The 21,414-nt window shown below is 36.6% G+C and overlaps 1 long non-coding RNA gene across 1 annotated transcript; it reads right to left on the reverse strand.

The window, feature by feature from the left end:
- Positions 1 to 13,426: 13,426 nt before the first annotated feature.
- Positions 13,427 to 20,715, reverse strand: LOC127967722 (uncharacterized). Its single transcript, XR_008155803.1, has 4 exons — positions 20,502 to 20,715; positions 19,894 to 19,998; positions 15,341 to 15,425; positions 13,427 to 14,825 (listed from the first exon to the last, which is right to left on the reverse strand). It is a non-coding gene; the product is annotated as an uncharacterized LOC127967722 (long non-coding RNA).
- Between the last annotated feature and the right edge of the window lie 699 nt (positions 20,716 to 21,414).

Below are 21,414 nucleotides of genomic sequence, written 5' to 3' on the forward strand. Positions count from 1 at the left end.
AAATCAATATAAACCAGGGTAAAATAATTCATATACACATACATAATCACACATAGTTAAAAGATTTATGAAAATATATGCATATAAATAATTCAGATTCTATACAGTCATGGCCAAAAGTTTTGTGTTGTGCAAAGTTTGCTGCTTCAGTATTTGTAGATTATTTTTCCATATGTTTCTATCATATACTGAAAGACAATGAGAAGCATATCATAAGTTTTAAAGACTTTTATTGGCAAAAAAATCGAACTAGTCAATATTTACAGTAATGACCCTTGTTCTCCATTGAACTCTGCAATACGCTCTGACATGCTGGATATTAGCTTCTCGGCCAAATCCTAACTGAAGGCAATCCATTTTTGCCTTATTAGTTCTCGGAGTTGATCACGATTTTTGGGCTTCTGCTTGTCTATTCAGCCTTTTGAGGACTGACCACAGGTTCTCTATGGGATTGAGATCCAAGGAGTTGCCTGGCCACAGATCCAAATATTTAAATGTAATGGTCTTTGAGCCACTTCTTTATCACTCTTGCTTTGAGACATGGTGCTCCATCATGCTGGAAAATGCACGGATCATCACCAAATTGCTCATGGATCATAGGAAGAAGTCACTCTTGCAGGATGTTTTGATACCATTCTTTATTCATGGCAGTATTTTTGGGCAGAATTATGAGAGAGTCCTTGGTTGAAAAGCAAACCCACACATGGATGATCTCAGGATGCTTCAATGTTGGCACATCACAGGACTCTTGGCTCTTCTGGCGCTTGCTGGACATTCTGGGACATCCTGAAGACTTCTTCACTGCAGTCGAACCTCTCTCCTTGAAGTTCTTCGTGATCAATTAAAGGTTCTTTCAAGTGAAATATTATTTGTAGCTATTTCCTCAGATAAGGCCATTTGGATTGATTGATTTTGTTTGTGAAAAGTAATTTTTTGGCCAATTACACTTTTAGCAATTATTTCAATTGCACATGATCACTCAACACAATAATCTAGAAACAATGTGAAGGAACACCACAACAGCTTAAGCAGCAAACTTTGCAAAACACAAAATGTATGTCAGTGACAAAACTTTTGGAAATTACTGCATATAAAAAATATGCCATTTTTGTGCTGTCCAAATTAATTTATTAGAATTTTTGCTTTTTAATAGTAGTTTTATTTTTTTTTACATTGAAAAGCCTACAGTATGCTCTTAAAAGGGACAGTCTTTATTTACTCATCATCCCTATGTTGTTCCAAACCTGAATCTAGGAATTAATATCTTTATTCTGTTAAACATAAAAAGATATTGTGAAGAATACTGGTCTGAGGGAAATTGTATTATTATAGGCATTAAAGTATTTGCTTTACTTTACAAAAGTGTTTTTAAACTCATCAGTATGATTGAGTTATTTTGGTGTGCTCAAAGACCATCAGGAAGTGTGTGTCTGTAGCTAAAATGAAACAAGAAGTGTTATTTTAGAGCTACCTACCATTCTCGCTTCTTAGAAAAAATAAACTCATCCAGGGGACATCGTTAGATATATAGTTAGATACCTTAAATGAAACGGAACCAACTTATTTCTCTTGGTCTCACTCTACAGTAATGACTATATACTTGACTTGCATGAAAAATAAATCTTTAAAGGACGTTTGTCTTATACCTTTATTGAAATGGAAAACTGCAATGGTCCAATCACCCATTCGCTTATACCCTAGTCTTTGGTACAATTAAAACAGACTGACCAGAAGATCTTAAAGACCTAAAGGGCTTATACACCTGTAAAAGATCTGACAAATAAGATAGTGCCAACCCATTTAGAGACAAAAAAAGGAATCATTTAAAATAAATCCTAAGCTTGACTGGCAACCAGCCCAGTGAAGAAAGAATTACAATAATCAAGTCTCACCATGATAAACGCATGTATCACCTTCTCAGAAAGAGAAAAATGACTAAACCTTTGCCAGCATTCGTAAGTGAAATAAACTTGACTACGGAGTTAATCTGTTTATCAAATTGCAGATCATTATCAAACAAAACCCCTAGGTATAAGTAACACCTATATGTAATAACAAGTCATCTTTCAAGGTTTTCTTCTGAAAATATGCAAGTTACTGCACATAATTTAAATAATGAATCAGTATATCAAATTTGTATTGATTGACAGCCTTAGCAATACCATACCTCTACATCTCATAGAATGTACACTGTCTGCATATTTAGCATATGTGTATGTACTGTAGCAACTACTAATTTTACTGGAATTTCTGTGCAAGCACACATCCAGAAGCTGGATGTGGAGATAAATATATGTATTTGCTTGTCTGTGTACTGGTATTTGTGTTTCTATGGGATTGAGATCCAAAGAGTTGCCTGGCCACAGATCCAAATATTTAAATGTAATGGTCTTTGAGCCACTTCTTTATCACTCTGGCTTTGAGACATGGTGCTCCATAATGCTGGAAAATATACGGATCATCACCAAATTGCTCATGGATCATAGGAAGAAGTCACTCTTGCAGGATGTTTTGATACCATTCTTTATTTATGGCAGTATTTTTGGGCATAATTGTTAGAGAGTCCTTGTTTGAAAAGCAAACCCACACATGGATGATCTCAGGATGCTTCAGTGTTGGCACATCACAGGACTGTTGGTAGCATTCACCTTTTCTACTCTAAATAATCGATTGTCCCAAACAGTTGGAAGGGAGCTTCATTAGAAAAAATAACTTTGTTTTCTGCTGTGCAATCCTTGTACTTCCTGCAGAATTTCTGTCTGTCATTGACATTTTTCTTGGAGAGAAGTGGCTTCTTGAAAATTCGTGGCCTCACAGTTCTTGCAGATGCTCTCAAACCAATCTGCTGCTATTCCTGAGCAAGCTCTACACTCCTGGTGACACGATTCTGTAGCTGACTCCTCAGGAGGAGATTGTTCTGGCGCTTGCTGGACATTCTGGGACATCCTGAAAACTTCTTCACTGCAGTCGCACCTCTCTCCTTGAAGTTCTTCATGATCGATTAAAGGTTCTTTCAGGTGAAATATTCTTTGTAGCTATTTCCTTGGATGTATGGCCATTTTGATGGATTGATTGATTTTCTTTTTTGTGTAAAGTTAATTTTTGGCCAATTACACTTTTAGCAATTATTTCAATTGCACATGATCACTCAACACAATAATCTAGAAACAATGTGAAGGAACACCACAACAGCTTAAGCAGCAAACTTTGCAAAACACAAAATGTATGTCAGTGACAAAACTTTTGGCAATTATTGTATATAAAAAATTATACAATTTTTGTGCTGGCCAAAACATGGATTTATTCGAATTTTTGTTTTTTAATAGTAGTTTTAATTTTTTACATTTTGTTGAAAAGCCTACAGTATGCTCTTAAAAGGGACAGTTAACCCTGCCTTTATTTACTCATCATCCCTATGTTGTTCCAAACCTGAATCTAGGAATTAATATCTTTATTCTGTTAAACATAAAAAGATATTGTGAAGAATACTGGTCTGAGGGAAATTGTATTATTATAGGCATTAAAGTATATGCTTTCCTTTACAAAAGTGTTTTTTAAACTCATCAGTATTATTGAGTTATTTTGGTGTGCTCAAAGACCATCAGGAAGTGTGTGTCTGTAGCTAAAATGAAACAAGAAGTGTTATTTTAGAGCTACCTACCATTCTCGCTTCTTAGAAAAAAAACTAATCCAAGGTACATAGTTAGATATATAGTTAGATACCTTACATTAACTGGAACCAACATATTTCTCTTGGTCTCACAGTACAGGTACAATTAAAACAGAATGATCAGAAGACCTTAAAGACCTAAAGGGCTTATACACCTGTAAAAGATCTGACAAATAAGATAGTGCCAACCCATTTAGAGACTTAACAAAAATGAATCATTTAAAATAAATCCTAAGCTTGACTGGCAACCAGCCCAGTGAAGAAAGAATTACAATAATCAAGTCTCACCATGATAAACGCATGTATCGCCTTCTCAGAAAGAGAAAAATGACTAAACCTTTGCCAGCATTCGTAAGTGAAATAAACTTGACTACTGAGTTAATCTGGTATCAAATTGCAGATCATTATCAAACAAAACCCCTAGGTATAAGTAACTAACACCTATATATAAAATAAGTCATCTTTCAAGGTTTTCTTCTGAAAATATTCAAGTAAATGCACATAATTTAAATAATGAATCAGTATATCAAATTTGTATTGATTGACAGCCTTAGCAATACCATACCTCTACATCTCATAGAATGTACACTGTCTGCATATTTAGCATATGTGTATGTACTGTAGCAACTACTAATTACTGGAATTTCTGTGCAAGCACACATCCAGAAGCTGGATGTGGAGATAAATATATGTATTTGCTTGTCTGTGTACTGGTATTTGTGTGCCCTGCTTGCTGTGCATCTGTATTTATAGGAGGCTCTCACTCTGCACAAGTACGTCTGTGCATTTGTCCCTCTGTGTACAGGTGTGTTTGGTCTTTCTCTGTCTTGTCCCTGAGGGCTGAGAGCTGGCAGTAGAGGGCCAGCGAGACCGGGAGCGAGTGCTCATTATTTAGTCCTCCAGAGGCCTGTCCACTGTTGCAACAACAGCTTCTCTCTGGGCATGCAGCAGCCTGACTGACCCCGTGTCTGCTGTTTATGGAGACATCACTTCATTAGCACACTGCTATGCTCAACAGACATAAGGGTGCGCCATCTGCCTCTCAATCACGGCCAAGGTCAAATGAGCTCGCCTCTGGTCGGAGTCAGGTTTGGGATAGAGCGCGGCGTTTGTGTTGTGGCATCGCACTTAGAACCAAAAGCATTCAACGAATCCAAAAAACAAACAAACAAACATGGTTGCATCTGAAAGCAAACAAGCCACCTTTGGCAGTCACGACTTGTTCGGCTCGACACCAGCGAAGCAGAGCACTTTAGGTGCCACAGAAGTGCACAGGTTAGCCTGTAGCTAAGTGGGCTCGGTAATATGGCTAATTGTCTTACCTGCTCAAATGAGGGAGTCCATTAGCAAAGGCCACGCACTATCCCTGGAGCTCTGATTCAGCGAGACAATTAAAAACAGCATTTTAAAAAGCGCTTTCTGCCAGAAATGTCTTTGCTAAACTAATACCAGGGAGAATAGAAAGCTGGAAAAACATAATTTCATCGTCGCTAACTAGCAAGGCAAAGGAAATTGGCATCTTAAAAGCATATAGTGTGGAAACGCGGACGTACGCGCTAATAAACATTTTTCCCTGGCTAAAGACGGCTGAAGCAATTTGTTGAAAATGATACAACAAATTGGATTACACAATAATCGTCGGGCACTTTGTGATGGCGATAATGAAGAAGAATGACCCTTTGGAGTGGGATTGGGATGAGCAAACAGTAGCTTCTCAGTTTACACAGAGCATAATGATCATTATAGAGAAGGAGTGGAGCTCCTCACAGAACCCTTTACGTCTTAACGAGCGCCGCTAAAAGCACACCGCCACCGCGCTGGATGTCTTATATTAAAACAGATAAGAAAAGGTTAGGTGATTTTTAGCCCCATCCCCGCGAGTATAATTTAATCCTCTGGGGCCCTTTTCAATAAGACGTGATGCATTACTTCTCGCCTGTCCCTAATTAATATCGTATCATTTAATATTAGGAGCTTTGATTCACTGGCTCCCCCCTCTGTTTATTTCAAGCTCATCTGCCAAAGATCTCAACTGAGGCATGTGGAAATGCTGGGTAATACAAATAATATTTTACGCCTCAGTGACGGCCGTTCGCAGCCAGGAGGAGAGTTAATCATTCTCTGAGGGATGATGGGATTGGAAATATCAAGGCAGAGCCAATGAGGTTATTCTTATCAAAAAGTCAAATGAAATCAGATACTGAGACAATTACAGATCCAGGGACACAAAGGACTCGGCACTGGTCAAAGCTGATGCCTGAACGGTGGATTTTTATCGTATGTTACTTCTCTCATTCCGGGCATTGATTAAAAGCTATCCGTTGTGTGTGTGTGTGTGTGTGTGTGTGTGTGAATGTGCTGAGCGCTGATCTCCATACAAATCTCCATTTACTTGAGGCCCAATTACACACCAACCAAGCAGGAGAGCGAGATACAGAGAGAGAGAGAGAGAGAGAGAGAGAGAGAGAGAGAGAGAGAGAGAGAGAAAGAGAGAGAGAGAGAGAGAGAGAGAGAGAGAGAGAGGGGAAGATGGCATGAGTGAGGGAAAGGGAGAGGGAAAATAAGACTTTACCACTGGCAGCACAGTGAGAGTGCTAATGGCCCTGAGCGCATGATTGGATGCAGAAATGCACAGCTGCAACACACTAGAATAATGACAAGCCATATCATCGGGCTGAATCCAGAATGCATGTGATCAACATAAATTGTTTCTTAAAGTGAACATGAAACAAAGCACGTTACCTACTTCAATATTTCATAGTCCATGGTAAAACAGAAAATCAGATTCAGCAGATAATGACTCAAATAAATTATAAATGTGTAATTAATGTATAATAATTTATTAATAATTTATATTTGTTTTATTTATAAACAATAAATTAAATGTACATTTACTAATAAGTTATATAAATATTTTATACATGTAATGTCTAAATAATTTATACACACACACACACACACACACGTTGAAAATATCAATGCACATAATAAAAAAAAACAATAGTTAAAGGGTTAGTTCGCCCAAAAATGAAAACTATGTCATTAATAACTCACCCTTATGCTATTCCAAACATGTAAGACCTCCTTTTATCTTCAGAACACAGTTTAAGATATTTTAGATTTAGTCCGAGAGCTCTCAGTACCTCCATTGAAGCTGTGTGTACGGTATACTGTCCATGTTCAGAAAGGTAATATAAACATCATCAAAGTAGTCCATGTGACATCAGAGGGTCAGTTGAAATTTTTTGAAGCATCGAAAATACATTTTGGTCCAAAAATAGCAAAAACGACGACTTTATTCAGCATTGTCTTCTCTTCCGTGTCTGTTGTGAGAAAGAATTCAAATCAAAGCAGTCTGGATATCCGGTTCGCGAACGAATCATTCAGTTCACCAAATCGAACTGAATCGTTTTAAACAGTTCGCAGCTCTAATACACATTAATCCACAAATGACTTTAGATGTTAACTTTTTTTAATGTGTCTGACACTCCCTCTGAGTTCAAACAAACCAATATCCCGGAGTAATTAATGTACTCAAACAGTACACTGACTGAACTGCTGTGATGAACACAGAGCCGAGCCAGATAACGAACAATAGACTGACTCGTTCACGAGGGAAGAACCGGTCTCATCGGTGTTTGGATCACCAGTAGTTCTTTCGGACAGTTCGATTCAATAAACCGGTTGAAGAAAACGGTTCACCAGTTCTTTTGCACTCGACGTAATGGCGTCATTGGCGATGATTGCCCTTGATTCAAGCCTTCGGTTTACCCGCGCTCATAACAATAGCACTGAATCAGTTCAGAATCAATGACCAAAAGAATCAGTTCAGTTCAGACGCCCTTTGTGTCGGTCTGCTTCACGCTGAATCACACATGCGCAGTATCATCAGCTCCTCGGTTAACGAATCGGATGCATCTGACAGAAACGGTTCTTGACTCGTGAACGAGTCAATGTTTTGTTCGTTTTCTGGCTCGGCTCGGTGTTCATCTTCACAGCATTTCAGTCAATGTACTGTTTGAGTGCATGCATTACTCTGGGATATTGGTTTGTTTGAACTCAGAGGGAGTGTCAGCCACATTAAAAAAGTTAACAGCTTAAGTCATTTGTGGATTAATGCGTATTAGAGATGCGAACCGTTTAAAATGATTCAGTTCGATTTGGTGAACTGAATGATTCAATCACGAACCGGATATCCAGACTGCTTTGATTTGAACTCTTTCTCACACAGACACGGAAGAGAAGACAATGCTGAATAAAGTCGTCGTTTTTGCTATGGACCAAAATGTATTTTCGATGCTTCAAAAAATTCCAACTGACCCTCTGATGTCACATGGACTACTTTGATGATGTTTTTCTTACCTTTCTAGACATGGACAGTAGACCGTACACACAGCTTCAATGGAGGGACTGAGAGCTCTCGGACTAAATCTAAAATATCTTAAACTGTGTTCCGAAGATAAAAGGAGGTCTTACATGTTTGGAACAGCATAAAGGTGAGTTATTAATGACAATTTTCATTTTTGGGCGAACTAACCCTTTAACTGAACTAGTGAACTATGAGTTGCTGTCTTCTGTGAAACATAACCGAACATATTTCAATTAATGTCTTAGTGTGTTTTGTCCGTGCAACATTAAATATAATAAATAAAAAAAATAATACAAATTAAAACAAACATTACAGCTTAACAGGAAACTTATTTTTCATTAAAAATATATGACTAATCTTATGTTGAACATACAGTGGAGATCATTGAAAAACCACCACACAAAAGTACAAAAAGAAAATACACCAAATAAACAGTTCACTTCAATTCAAAATGACAAGGTCAAAATCATGTACTTTCTTCTGTGAAACAGAATAGAAAATATTTTTTTGAGAATCATGTTTTTTGTTCATGGTATTTTTCAGAATATTTTCTTTTGTGCTCTGCAGAAGAAAGTCATGCAGGTTTGCGGGTGATTAAATGAGAGAATTCTAATTTTTAGTCCCTTTAAAAAGTACATAGTTTGAATTTTTTTTTTCATGTTGACTTTAATTAAAACATGTTTTTTTAGGGGGTTTGGGTATTAAAACTAGTCTAGTATCGATTGTTTAAACATAATTATCTACTGATAAACAATTAAGCTAACTTCCATTTTGATGACTTTGTGACTCGCAGTGCATTGGAAAACCACATGGTGCACGTGTCACAGAATACCACAGTCATTTCAGCTAAGGTTCAAAATTTGTTTCACAAACACACATACACACACAAATGCAAGCATGCACCTGCCTCTCACAAAAGAAAGGAGCAGCGGCCTTTTAGCAGAAAGGTGAAGCAAGGGACAATCCATCAGAAAGCAGTGGGACAGGTGTCTGACAGAATCACAAACTGACAAGCTGAATAGATCTCCCTCCCTCCCTCTGTTTCTTCTGCTTTCATGACTCTCTCCCTTCTTTCCACCATTTTTTCTCCTCCTTCAGCTGTCTCCTTGCACCTCGCCATCACTAATCATACAAGCCTCACCTCTGCAGAGAGGACAGTAGGATGAAGGAGGAAGCTGACAGCAGAAACTGTCAGCACAAGGCGTGTGAGCCATAGCCGACAGCAAGGATGTTTAGATTTCCTCAACACCTTGCAAAAACTGTAAAACACAGCTCCTGACAGCAAGTGCTATAGGGGAGAAATCTGAGGGAAACAACAACTGACCAAACAATATGTGCTGAATCCCTTGCAACGTTGTGTATTGAATGCTGCATGAGTCAGAGTTTCTGGTGCAGTTTTCTTCGTCCTCACACTGCTTTCATTTCTGAATCAACTGCAAAGAATTTTTTATCAAAGGAGGTTTGATATTGAAGTGAAAGTTTAGTCATAAATGAAATGAGGTCAGTTAATGGCGGTGCAGCTTTGAAAAGATGCTCTCCACACCACTCACATATTTCCAGGTGTTTGAAGGATAACTAAATGCGAAACTATGTGAAATCATAGACCACACTTGTTCATACTCAGGAGGACACAACCTCTCCCACTGAGAAGAAATTTAGGGAGTCCCCATCACCATCTCCCAAGCTGAGCTGGATGGCGCCATTTTGGCCGGAGTGAAACAAGCCTTGAGCGAGCGACAGACTGATTTAGACAGAACAGTTTCTGCCACTGTCAAATATGCCATAGATGTTGTGCTGACGTCTCAGATTTTAGAGATGAAACGTGAAATTGAAAACACCAATAAATAAGTCACCCTCGTAACCGGACAGATGGAGCAAGTGGGTAATCAGTGTATCTGCTCCAATCTAGATGTGATTCCATCCTAGCTGGGATCAGATCAGTGGTCTGAAGTCTAAATTTGACAACATCACATTAAAGATTGCTGAAATGGAAGACTGCAGCAGAAGATCCTATGTGAGGTTAGTGCTGAGGGAGATGCCTTTTTAAAGGCAAACCTGTCTAAGTGGATACCTTCCATCGCGAACATGCACATCGCATCTATACATACAAGCCGTCTAACCACCCCTGCACGGTCATACTCAAACTGTTGAACTACACTGATAGACAAGCCATCCTTCCATATGCCCAGTCAAGTTCGGCAGCACAACAATTATTTCTTCCCGGATTAGAGCGCAGACATTGAGGAGCAGAAGAAGATGGATACACTTGGAATTCAGTCGTTTCTTCTCTTCCAGGTGTTACGGTTTAACTGGTGATCATGTTATCTGACTTTCAGACAATGGTAAATTTGTGGCTACTAGCGTTTATTTTTAAACTGTATTTACTGTAGTAAAAAGATTTTCTTCAAAAGCTACAGCTGATATCTGTGAATCGATGAATGCAATAATGTTATTTCCTCGTTGTTTTGCCATTATTTCCTCATAGAAATACTTTGGAAACATGTTTCTTGATTTCTTTATTTGATTGTAGTAAATGAAATGACCCACAACCTCTTTGTTGCTTTAGAAACTCACACTAATAGATTGATGACCTTTAAAATCATTTCTGTATCAGCATGGTGAAAATTAGCATTTTACCTAGAGTTAACTTTTTATTTTTCATCCACCCTTGTTTTCCTCCCCCTAAATTTTTCAGAAAAATTATTTAATTTCTAAATTCATCTGCGGCGGAAAGTGTCCTTGAGTCAGTTTTTCAGTATTACAGCTTGCAAAACTGCATTACGGTCTTGCTCTCCCTAACTTAATGCTTTACCACCTTGCTTTCCATATTATGGCCATGCGTGTCTGGGTGGACACCCACTCCAAAGTACCCCGGAGGAGTACTGAGTCTGACTGTGTTCTCCCCCACAGCCTTCAAGATCTGCCTTTTACTGGTGTAGGCTCAAGAAGCTTACATCTGAAGTTTGGAAACATTATTTCAACTAATTTAAAAGCTTGGATTAATGCAGAAAAGATTGCTATAGAAAAGATAGATATTATATATATATACAGTCTTGTTCAAAATAATAGCAGTACAATGTGACTAACCAGAATAATCAAGGTTTTTAGTATATTTTTTATTGCTACGTGGCAAACAAGTTACCAGTAGGTTCAGTAGATTGTCAGAAAACAAACAAGACCCAGCATTCATGATATGCACGCTCTTAAGGCTGTGCAATTGGGCAATTAGTTGAAAGGGGTGTGTTCAAAAAAATAGCAGTGTCTACCTTTGACTGTACAAACTCAAAACTATTTTGTACAAACATTTTTTTTTCTGGGATTTAGCAATCCTGTGAATCACTAAACTAATATTTAGTTGTATGACCACAGTTTTTTAAAACTGCTTGACATCTGTGTGGCATGGAGTCAACCAACTTGTGGCACCTCTCAGCTGTTATTCCACTCCATGATTCTTTAACAACATTCCACAATTCATTCACATTTCTTGGTTTTGCTTCAGAAACAGCATTTTTGATATCACCCCACAAGTTCTCAATTGGATTAAGGTCTGGAGATTGGGCTGGCCACTCCATAACATTAATTTTGTTGGTTTGGAACCAAGACTTTGCCCGTTTACTAGTGTGTTTTGGGTCATTGTCTTGTTGAAACAACCATTTCAAGGGCATGTCCTCTTCAGCATAGGGCAACATGACCTCTTCAAGTATTTTAACATATGCAAACTGATCCATGATCCCTGTTATGCGATAAATAGGCCCAACACCATAGTAGGAGAAACATGCCCATATCATGATGCTTGCACCTCCATGCTTCACTGTCTTCACTGTGTACTGTGGCTTGAATTCAGAGTTTGGGGGTCGTCTCACAAACTGCCTGTGGCCCTTGGACCCAAAAAGAACAATTTTACTCTCATCAGTCCACAAAATGTTCCTCCATTTCTCTTTAGGCCAGTTGATGTGTTCTTTGGCAAATTGTAACCTCTTCTGCACATGCCTTTTTTTTAACAGAGGGACTTTGCGGGGGATTCTTGAAAATAGATTAGCTTCACACAGACGTCTTCTAACTGTCACAGTACTTACAGGTAACTCCAGACTGTCTTTGATCATCCTGGAGGTGATCATTGGCTGAGCCTTTGCCATTCTGGTTATTCTTCTATCCATTTTGATGGTTGTCTTCCGTTTTCTTCCACGTCTCTCTGGTTTTGCTCTCCATTTTAAGGCATTGGAGATCATTTTAGCTGAACAGCCTATCATTTTTTGCACCTCTTTATAGGTTTTCCCCTCTCTAATCAACTTTTTAATCAAAGTACGCTGTTCTTCTGAACATGTCTTGAACGACCCATTTTCCTCAGCTTTCAAATGCATGTTCAACAAGTGTTGGCTTCATCCTTAAATAGGGGCCACCTGATTCACACCTGTTTCTTCACAAAATTGATGACCTCAGTGATTGAATGCCACACTGCTATTTTTTTGAACACACCCCTTTCAACTAATTCAACTAATTGCCCAATTGCACAGCCTTAAGAGCGTGCATATCATGAATGCTGGGTCTCATTTGTTTTCTGAGAATCTACTGAACCTACTGGTAACTTGTTTGCCACGTAGCAATAAAAAAATATACGAAAAACCTTGATTATTCTGGTTAGTCACATTGTACTGCTATTATTTTGAACAAGACTGTAAATTCTCATATCAGTCTCCTCTCTGGAACAATACCCGTCTGTTATCTGGTAATCAATCTTTCAGTTACCCTCATGGTCCTTAAATGGTGTGCTCACACCTGGTGATGTATTCAATGGTAGTGGACTGCACATATTTCAGGATATTCAAGCGGATTACTCTTTGCCAGGTACAGTACCTCTTTTTTATTTGAAGTTAATGTTTGCAATGACAGCATATGGGGTATCCTGGAATTCTAGCTAGCAATGGTTTACACCTCACATGAATCTTAGATCTTAGGCTGCTTTCTTTTCATAATATTGTTTGTTTAGAATGCAGCACTCCAAGGATTAATGTGGCGAAAATACAGACTGTTACCTATTGGAGTAAAATAGCCCAAGCTTTAAAAGAATTGTTTTAAATTGAAGATGCATTATTCTTCGTGGTAATTTGCTGCCGTGGTTTATTTGTATGTTTCTTTCAAATTACTTTACCCTGAAGTATTATTCACTGTACTTGTGTTTTTCACTTCTTTACTTAATATTTACACTTTCATTCAAGCTCTGTAATGTTATGATTTCAAATAGGAAAAAACAAATCACACACACAGACAAAAAAAAAAAAGTAATAATAATAATAATAATGAATTTTGTCATCATTTACTTGCTTTCATGTTGTTACAAACCCAAATGACTCTTCAAAACACAAAGAAGATATTTGGGTCAATGACAAGGCGCTCATTCTTTTTTTGCTAAAACTATGAATTTAATCAAAAATGCATCTCTTACATACACTTCTTACTTGATGAGAATATTTATTTTTTATTTCTGAATTTAAATTCCTTTCGAGTCAATGTTAAAAATGTCAGGGTGATGTACTGGTATATCATAATCAAGGAAAAAATAATGAATATAATTAAATGACTAAAAAGAAATTATTGTTAAATAGTCCAGCTAAAACAGTTCTTATAACAGTTACACCCGGAAAAATAAAAAAAATAAATCCTCTGAAAATCATTAGGGCTTTTAAACAGGTTTTTGGTTTGGTTTTCCCCACCAGAGAAGTTGCCAGCATTTTTATCATATTCAACAGACTTTTGTGAACCCATAATATATTGCTTTATGAATATGTAAACCAAGAATATACCAAAATAATGTGTAACTGGTTTAAAAAAAAACACACACACAAATGAACATAAAACATTTTGAATAGGTGAGAAAATTACATTGTTGTCAATTTTTCAAGATCAGTTTCAGAACAATAAAAGTAAAATAAAAGCACTCCACTCTGATTTATTTATCTTTTTCATGTCTTGAAAAGGTGGTTGCTAACAAATAGCTAGAAGAGACAACTAAAAATTGTGAGGAACATTAAACATCATCATGTCGAACAGGAAAACTAATACTCACTAATCCAGTTTTACAGCCTTGATGTGTTTATATAGTCATTGCACTAGGGATGTTCATTTCGGTTATCTCTCCTAACCAGTAACTAATGCTTCTTCACCAATTATTAACTGTTAACAGACAAGATTATTTTAAATTAGAATTTAATTAGAAAGGATAAGTGTCTGTGACCCATTAAAATACTGACATTTGTTTTTGTTTTGTTTTCTGATTAAGTTTCAGATTAAAAAGTTTAAAAAGTAAATTATAGTATACAATAACTGTTTGAAGAACTTGACAGCGGTGGTCACCATTCACTGTATGGAAAATAGCAGCTCAGAAACATGCTATTAATATTTCCTTGTTTTTCTTAGAAGAATGAAAGTCATATGGCTATGAAAAGACATGAAGGTGAGTAGGATGACGGATTTTTCATTCCCAGGTGAACTATTCCTCTAATTCAAATAAAACAAGGGGTGCAAAAATATGCGGTAAAAATAGGATTCTCTCACCACAGGGCAAAATGATCTTGACAATATCTAAACTAAGCCAGCTATTCCCTGCAGAAGAAGTGGTAAACACACCATATCCACATAACAGCAATAATGTTTTTTATAGCCTGTCTGCAGAGCCGAAGAACTGTAATGGGGAGTGAGTTATGACAATAATAACTCTGTCTCTTCATAATCAGGTAATCAATTCAATCTTCTGCCAATTGTCTCAGACAAATGCTTCTTCCGCATCCCCTGTAGAATGTAATTGAAGGGTTCTGTCGTTATTGACTCGTGTGGAGTAAACACCTGTGAGGTCGTCTGTTGTTGTGGGCGTCCATTAATTTCAGATGAGTAAGATTAACAAGGTGTATGTAAATTCATATTTTGCCACTTAAAAATTCTTTTGACAACTCAAAGTCCGCCATTAGCATTACTAATGATATGTCACCAACTGAAAGTTAATATATATATATATATTATATCTGCAAACATCTCACTGGTACACTTAAAAGAACAGTTTTTTAGTAGTTCACCCAAAAATGAAAGTTGTACTCAGACACTGCAAAGGATGGTCTTCACTCAAACACTGACGCAGTGTGACACTGACAAAGGCAGAAAGCCAAAACGTTTGTCTTTTATCCTCTGCTTTAATTCAAATAAAAGAATTGAGTGCAAACCAACCTTTGCCATGTTTGAATAAATATAGGCCTTGGCGGCTAACCAGCTGGAAGAGTGCAGTGATTTCCATTGATTGAAAATGTACTCACCCTCAGGCCATCCAAGAGTCAGATGAGTTATCAGCAATGGATCCTCTGCAGTGAACGGGTGCCGCCAGAATGAGAGTTCAGACAGCTGATAAAAAAAAAGCACAGATCAAGAGCTGTTTACAAGTGGAAACATACCAAAACAGTTCTTAATAAATATGTCAGTAGAATTTTATGTAACAGTACAACATGAGGATGGACCTTTTCACCGGTAGAAACATTATAGATTATGGAATGGCATTTTGGCCAGACGCAACAGTTTATCCTCAAAATGCCTCAATAATTGAATTTTTACAAACATTCAGCTTTTTACTTGACAAGATGTTTATTGAGGAACTGGAGATTGGTGTTATTGTGCTTTTTTATCAGCTGTTTGAACTGTCATTCTGATGGCACCCATTCACTGTAGTGATGTAATGGTGAATTTCTCCAAATCTGTTCTGATATAGAAATAAATTAATTTTATCTTGGCTAGCCTGAGTGGGAGTGAATATTCACCAGATAATCATGATAGTTAGTTGTGTGTGTGTGTGTGTGTGTGCTCTTGTTTTTGTGACATATCAGGACACAACTCTGTATAATGACAAGGGTATGGTACACGTATTACAAGGAGAGAGTGACTTATGAGGACATAACCCATGTCCCCATTTTTCAAAATGCTTATAAATCATACAGAATGAGTTTTCTTTTTTTTTTTGAGAAGTAAAAATTGCACAAAGTTTCCTGTGAGGGTTAGGGTTGGTAAATGGCGATAGAATACACAGTTTCTACAGTATAAAAACCATTACGCCTATGGGATGTCCCCACTTTTCACAAAAACAAACATGCGTGGGTGTGTTGTGTGTGTGTGTGTGTGAAAGAAAATAAGATATTGCAGATAGAATTAGTATGATATATTTTGTTCTGTAAACATTTCATGAGCTTTCAGTGCTGAGATCTAAAAAAACAACAGAAGTTGATGTGTCCACCTCTCTAGGCAAAAACGAGGGGATCTTTCCCTGCAGAGGAAATGCTAAGCTGTGAGAGCGATGCAAGAAGCAGGGAGCTGTATCGATCGGAGCTTTAGCAAAATCTACCGTTGCATCTGTGCCAATGAGAGGAAGAAAAATTAGATCAAAACCTTCTGTCCAGGATTGAGTCATGCTGGTGTCACTCAAAAAATCTCTAAGAGCGGGGCACAGCTCCAGAGAAATCAATATGGCATGGATGGATATTAATGTTTGGTATTATCAAGTCCATTTGAAATCACATTGAACAGAAGAGACCTAATCGTTTTATTAACAGTTTATACTCAAAGTACGTTAGGAGTCTCTTCCATCTTTTAAAAGACAAACCCACTAGCACTGAAAACAGCCATTGTCAAAGTCATCTAGCTAAAAATGAGAGTCAGTATTGATCCGAGCATTTAGCGAACAACCGTGTAGTACCATCCTGTAAATCAGAGAGATGAAAGCATGACAACAATTGAACGATGACAGACTCGCCGTGTTTTCTTTAAACAATTGTGTGTCAGTGGTCAATATTATTATTATTTTTTCCGTGACTGGGTTTGACCCAAAGAGGTTTTTTTAAGAATACAAAGATGCGCATCACAGCCCCGGGATATTGCTGCAGTTGTCGGAGTGACAAGTTTATTCTGCTTGTACACAGCAGAAGATCAAAGATACACAGGGGATGGTTGTGAATCTCACAAGAAAGTAGGATATTTACATACCAGTAACGCATAGTCCTCTTTGATGACATTGTTTTCCAAACGTGCATTTTTTTATTTTATTTTTATTATCTCAAGGTCAAAGCGGTCTGTCTGTAAAAACCTGAAGCAGAACATGGATATCTGTAACCTCAGGCAGCAACAGAATTCATGACAGTCAAAGCACAGATCTCTGCTCTGTATACAGTAGCTAACTTCATTAGGCACAAGGTTTGATTGATTGGCGCAGCTCAGTTAGCCCCTGCTGGTAGATGCTGTAACTACATGATTTAGGCATTGCTGGCTGAAACATCAGTATCAGATTAAGAAACAGAATCAGAAAGCTTTATTGCCAAGTATGCTTGTGCATACAAGGAATTTGTTTTAGTGAAATAAGCTTCTAGTACACAGAGACAACAACAACACACAGACAATAAAAAATAAGATAAGAAAAAAAAAATACATACGTCTAATAATAAACCCTTATTTACAACATTAAGTTTTTTCAGGCTCACAATAAAGTTAATTTTAAACATTTCAAATATGATAACAACAACAAAATCCAACAGGATCTTTAAAATATGCTAAAATTCATGTTTATACTTTTATTTTTGTATATTTATTTATTGTAGTATTAGTATAAAAGACAAGTATAAAATACACATAATTACTATTAAAAACAATAAAATAACATTTTTAAATAAATCAACTTATTTTTTTGTATATTTATTTAATGTACTATTAGTGTATATGAGTATTAGTATTATACTGTTCAATCAAAATAAAACATTGGATATGAACACATTTGATTTTTAATTGGTTAATTCAAGTCATAATAGACAATGACCATTTTTGGCTTAGGGTAATTTATCACTTTCCCTCTGTGGATAAGTATATCACCTCTTTATCCATTATTGCAAGACTGATACTGTAATGATTATATTAAATCACATTAAATGAATAGGTCAAGACTTTCCACAAACTGACAAAATCAGTGTAACTCAGTGTGGTTTATTCAATCCACCACCATCTGTGACAGGAGAGGACTTTTGAAACACAGTTCATTTATTTTTTGAGAGCAGGGTCTGTCTGAGTCTCCATGGTGATAGGTTTATTAGGTAAAGACATGTTTTTAAACCTTTTGCTAGGGCTTTGGCTGGGGACCTAATAGATCATTACTAGTCTTTGTGATTCACTCTTTCCAGACTATTATAGAAAAGATATAGCTGCTGGATGTGCTGGAGAAATGATACTATCCACACATATTTTGGAAAGGATATGTATGCTCTACTCCAGGAGGAACTACCCACACTTAATGTGGTTTTGCATTTCTGTTTAGGATTTAGGTGAGTCAAATCTGTGATCCATGGTTCATGAAATTCAAATCTGTGGTCTTGTCAGCCGTGTGAGATGTTCTTTTCCCTCTCATCTCCAAACTCGAACTCAGCATTCCTCATAAAAAATTTCAGTCCGTTTCCGCATAACACACAAAAGCACAAACATAATACTGCGAACAGCTTATTTTAAAATTGCTAGTTTTACAATAATTGCATGTATGCATTATATTTATTACTACACATTTTAACCACCAAGAAACTGTGTTTGATGGAAGGCCACTTGAATCCCCAGTAATATTTGTTTAGCAGCATAATAAAGATCTTTTGTGCTGTTAGTGGGCCAACTGTACTCAGCACTATTTTTGTCAGACTGTTGAATAATACAACACATGTTGAGACGTGTTTGTCAGGATAAAAGCAGAAGGCAAAACCAGACCACCTTCTGCATAAAACATTGCATTAAGCTAATACAAGGAACCAAGGAAGATAAAATTAATATTAATATACCCCAGGGAGCACAAGTGCTGTAGAGCAAATATATGAAGCACATCTGATGTGTATGGCACCTTTTTATAGGTGTTAATAATGTGAAATCTTGATTGTGATAATGAAAAAAAAAAATCAACAACCTAAGAATTTTAACTTTTAAAAATGCAAGTAAGGAACAGGTGAAACTTTCAGATGACACTTTATCTGGAAAAGTGTTTCTTGTAGGAGTCAAAGATGAATCAAAATCCCTAATTAATTCTTTAAGTCATTATTAGTGAGAAAAAACACCCATATTTTGTCAAGTATGTTACAGATTATGAAGTTAAACATAAATGTAAAAAAACAGTTGAAATATTAAACATTTGATTTTAAAAAAATTCTAATTCAGGTTGTGAAAAAAATTTATTCACTGAATTAATTTGTGTGAAGTCTACAGTAAATAGCACTTTCTTTAGAATGATTTGCTATTTATATCAAGACCAGTTACCAAAACGTGCAGGGTATTTCACACATCTCAGAATCTCATACCCATGCATGGACACCATAATAATAATAATATATATCAAACAGTTTAATAAAGCACCCTGTCACCAATTAAACACAAGAGTGAAAGCCTATCATTAAATCTGAAGTAGCACAATAAAACCCATTATCTGAAAGGAAAAGTCGACATTATGCAAAATGCATATCAACAACCATATGTTATTTATGAATAATGTACACTGAGTGTTGTGAGACAAGGCTTTGGAAGTGGACTTTATCATTTTATTGACTTATAAACCATCACTGGTACCTTAGAAGCAAATACCTATAATAGCAATAATAACAACAAATTGGTGCCTACGATTCCAAAAACGCAACTTTCAAGAAAATCAATGTTAGTCAAAATTGTCTAATTGGATCTGGCATGTTCTTAAACAACAGCACAATCCTTTGGACACACCGTAGTCAAGTCAAGTTATGCAGCAGAGCAGCTTCTCAGTAAAATGTCAATCAATCATGCAAACTTAAAAATTAGGCACATCTAAACTTTGACTTACAAATTTGGCCACTTTCTTATCAGTCAGGTCTTCACATCTTCAACATCCTTCTCGAGTCAACCAGAGAAAGATTTGATGTTGAGGCAGGTAAAGAGAATGATGCATCTGAGAAAAAACAGGAGACATATCTAATAAATGTTTAGACAAGAAAAAAAAGATTATTGATATTTATTTTAATATAAAGATATGAATTACAATAATATAACCGGTAATATATAAATGGAAAGTAAAACAATTTTTTTTACGCCATTCCAGCTTCCATGCCTGTTTTCATGGAGTGAAATATTATAATATATATAATAAATTGTATTATATATAATAAACTGTATTTGGACTAACACTATTAAAAACATCTTGAAAATTAACATTTTAGTTAATAAGCACAATATATTATATATATATATATATATATATATATATATATATATAGCAAACACCTTATACACTACAGACCCTTTAAAAGTCAACAACTGTCTCTCGTCGCCGATTTATAATAGACACATTTTTTTAAATTATCAAATGCTCAAAGGTTAGTTCCTCAATGAGCGATATTAATTCGAAATACTAACGTTATACACTTTGAAATTAAATAAATATATTAACGTTACCTTGCTCTCTCTTTCTCAAGTGATTTTTCTGACCTTTCTTTCGAAAAGCTCACAAAATCACACGTGTCTCTGAGACAGCGCTTCGGTCGTATTTCATAAAAAAATGCAGCAGTAACGCTAACGTTACTTCGAAATATAAAGTTACATTAACGTTACTTCCAGAAGTTAAAGAGGATTGTCATGTTCGCTTGTGTGTGCTCACCGAGGAAATAAAACTTGCGTGTTGCGCCTGTCTATGGTTGCGCCTGACCGCGTTTAGTTTACGTGAGGACGTAAAGTGCGTGCAACATGTTTAAATTATACTATATTTTAATTATATTTAACCCAGCAACATGACTGAATTTTGTGCTGCTCCGCTGTGAAATTTAAGCACGCGTTTATTTAGAACGGCAAGGGTTAAAAAAAAAAAAAAAAAAAAAAAGAACGTCAAGGGTTAGTGGTCTTGTGACGTAGACATGTGACGTCACAGAGCACAAAACGCAAAAACGCATAAACTCAAGCTTTGAGCTCCAGTTAAAGCGAAGTTCTTGAGCGAGTGAGAGCTAGTCTAGAGGATCAACAGAAAGCGATTCAACTGACTGAAAAGCTTTAGTATATAGACAGTGTACAGAGACTAAGTATATTTAGACTTACACACAGTGTTTTAGGTTTATAAAATAATCAAACAGAATGTCAAGGACATCTGTGTTTTTCACTGAGTGCAGTGAAGTCAAGAGAGAAGGTGTGGATAGGCAGGAGATGATCAGTCTTACCTCAGACATAATGTATGACACTGTTAGCATCGAAGAGGTGACAACTGACAAAAAACCTGTCGAGACAACAACAAAAGGTTCAGGGAGCGTGAGCTCAGATAATCAAGGTGGCATGAAGGTTTGTCCTACTGAGAGTGTGGAGAACAGCCCAACAGGTGAGC

This window comes from Carassius gibelio, chromosome B11 (assembly GCF_023724105.1).
Source record: "Carassius gibelio isolate Cgi1373 ecotype wild population from Czech Republic chromosome B11, carGib1.2-hapl.c, whole genome shotgun sequence".
Classification (NCBI taxonomy): Eukaryota; Metazoa; Chordata; class Actinopteri; order Cypriniformes; family Cyprinidae; genus Carassius; species Carassius gibelio.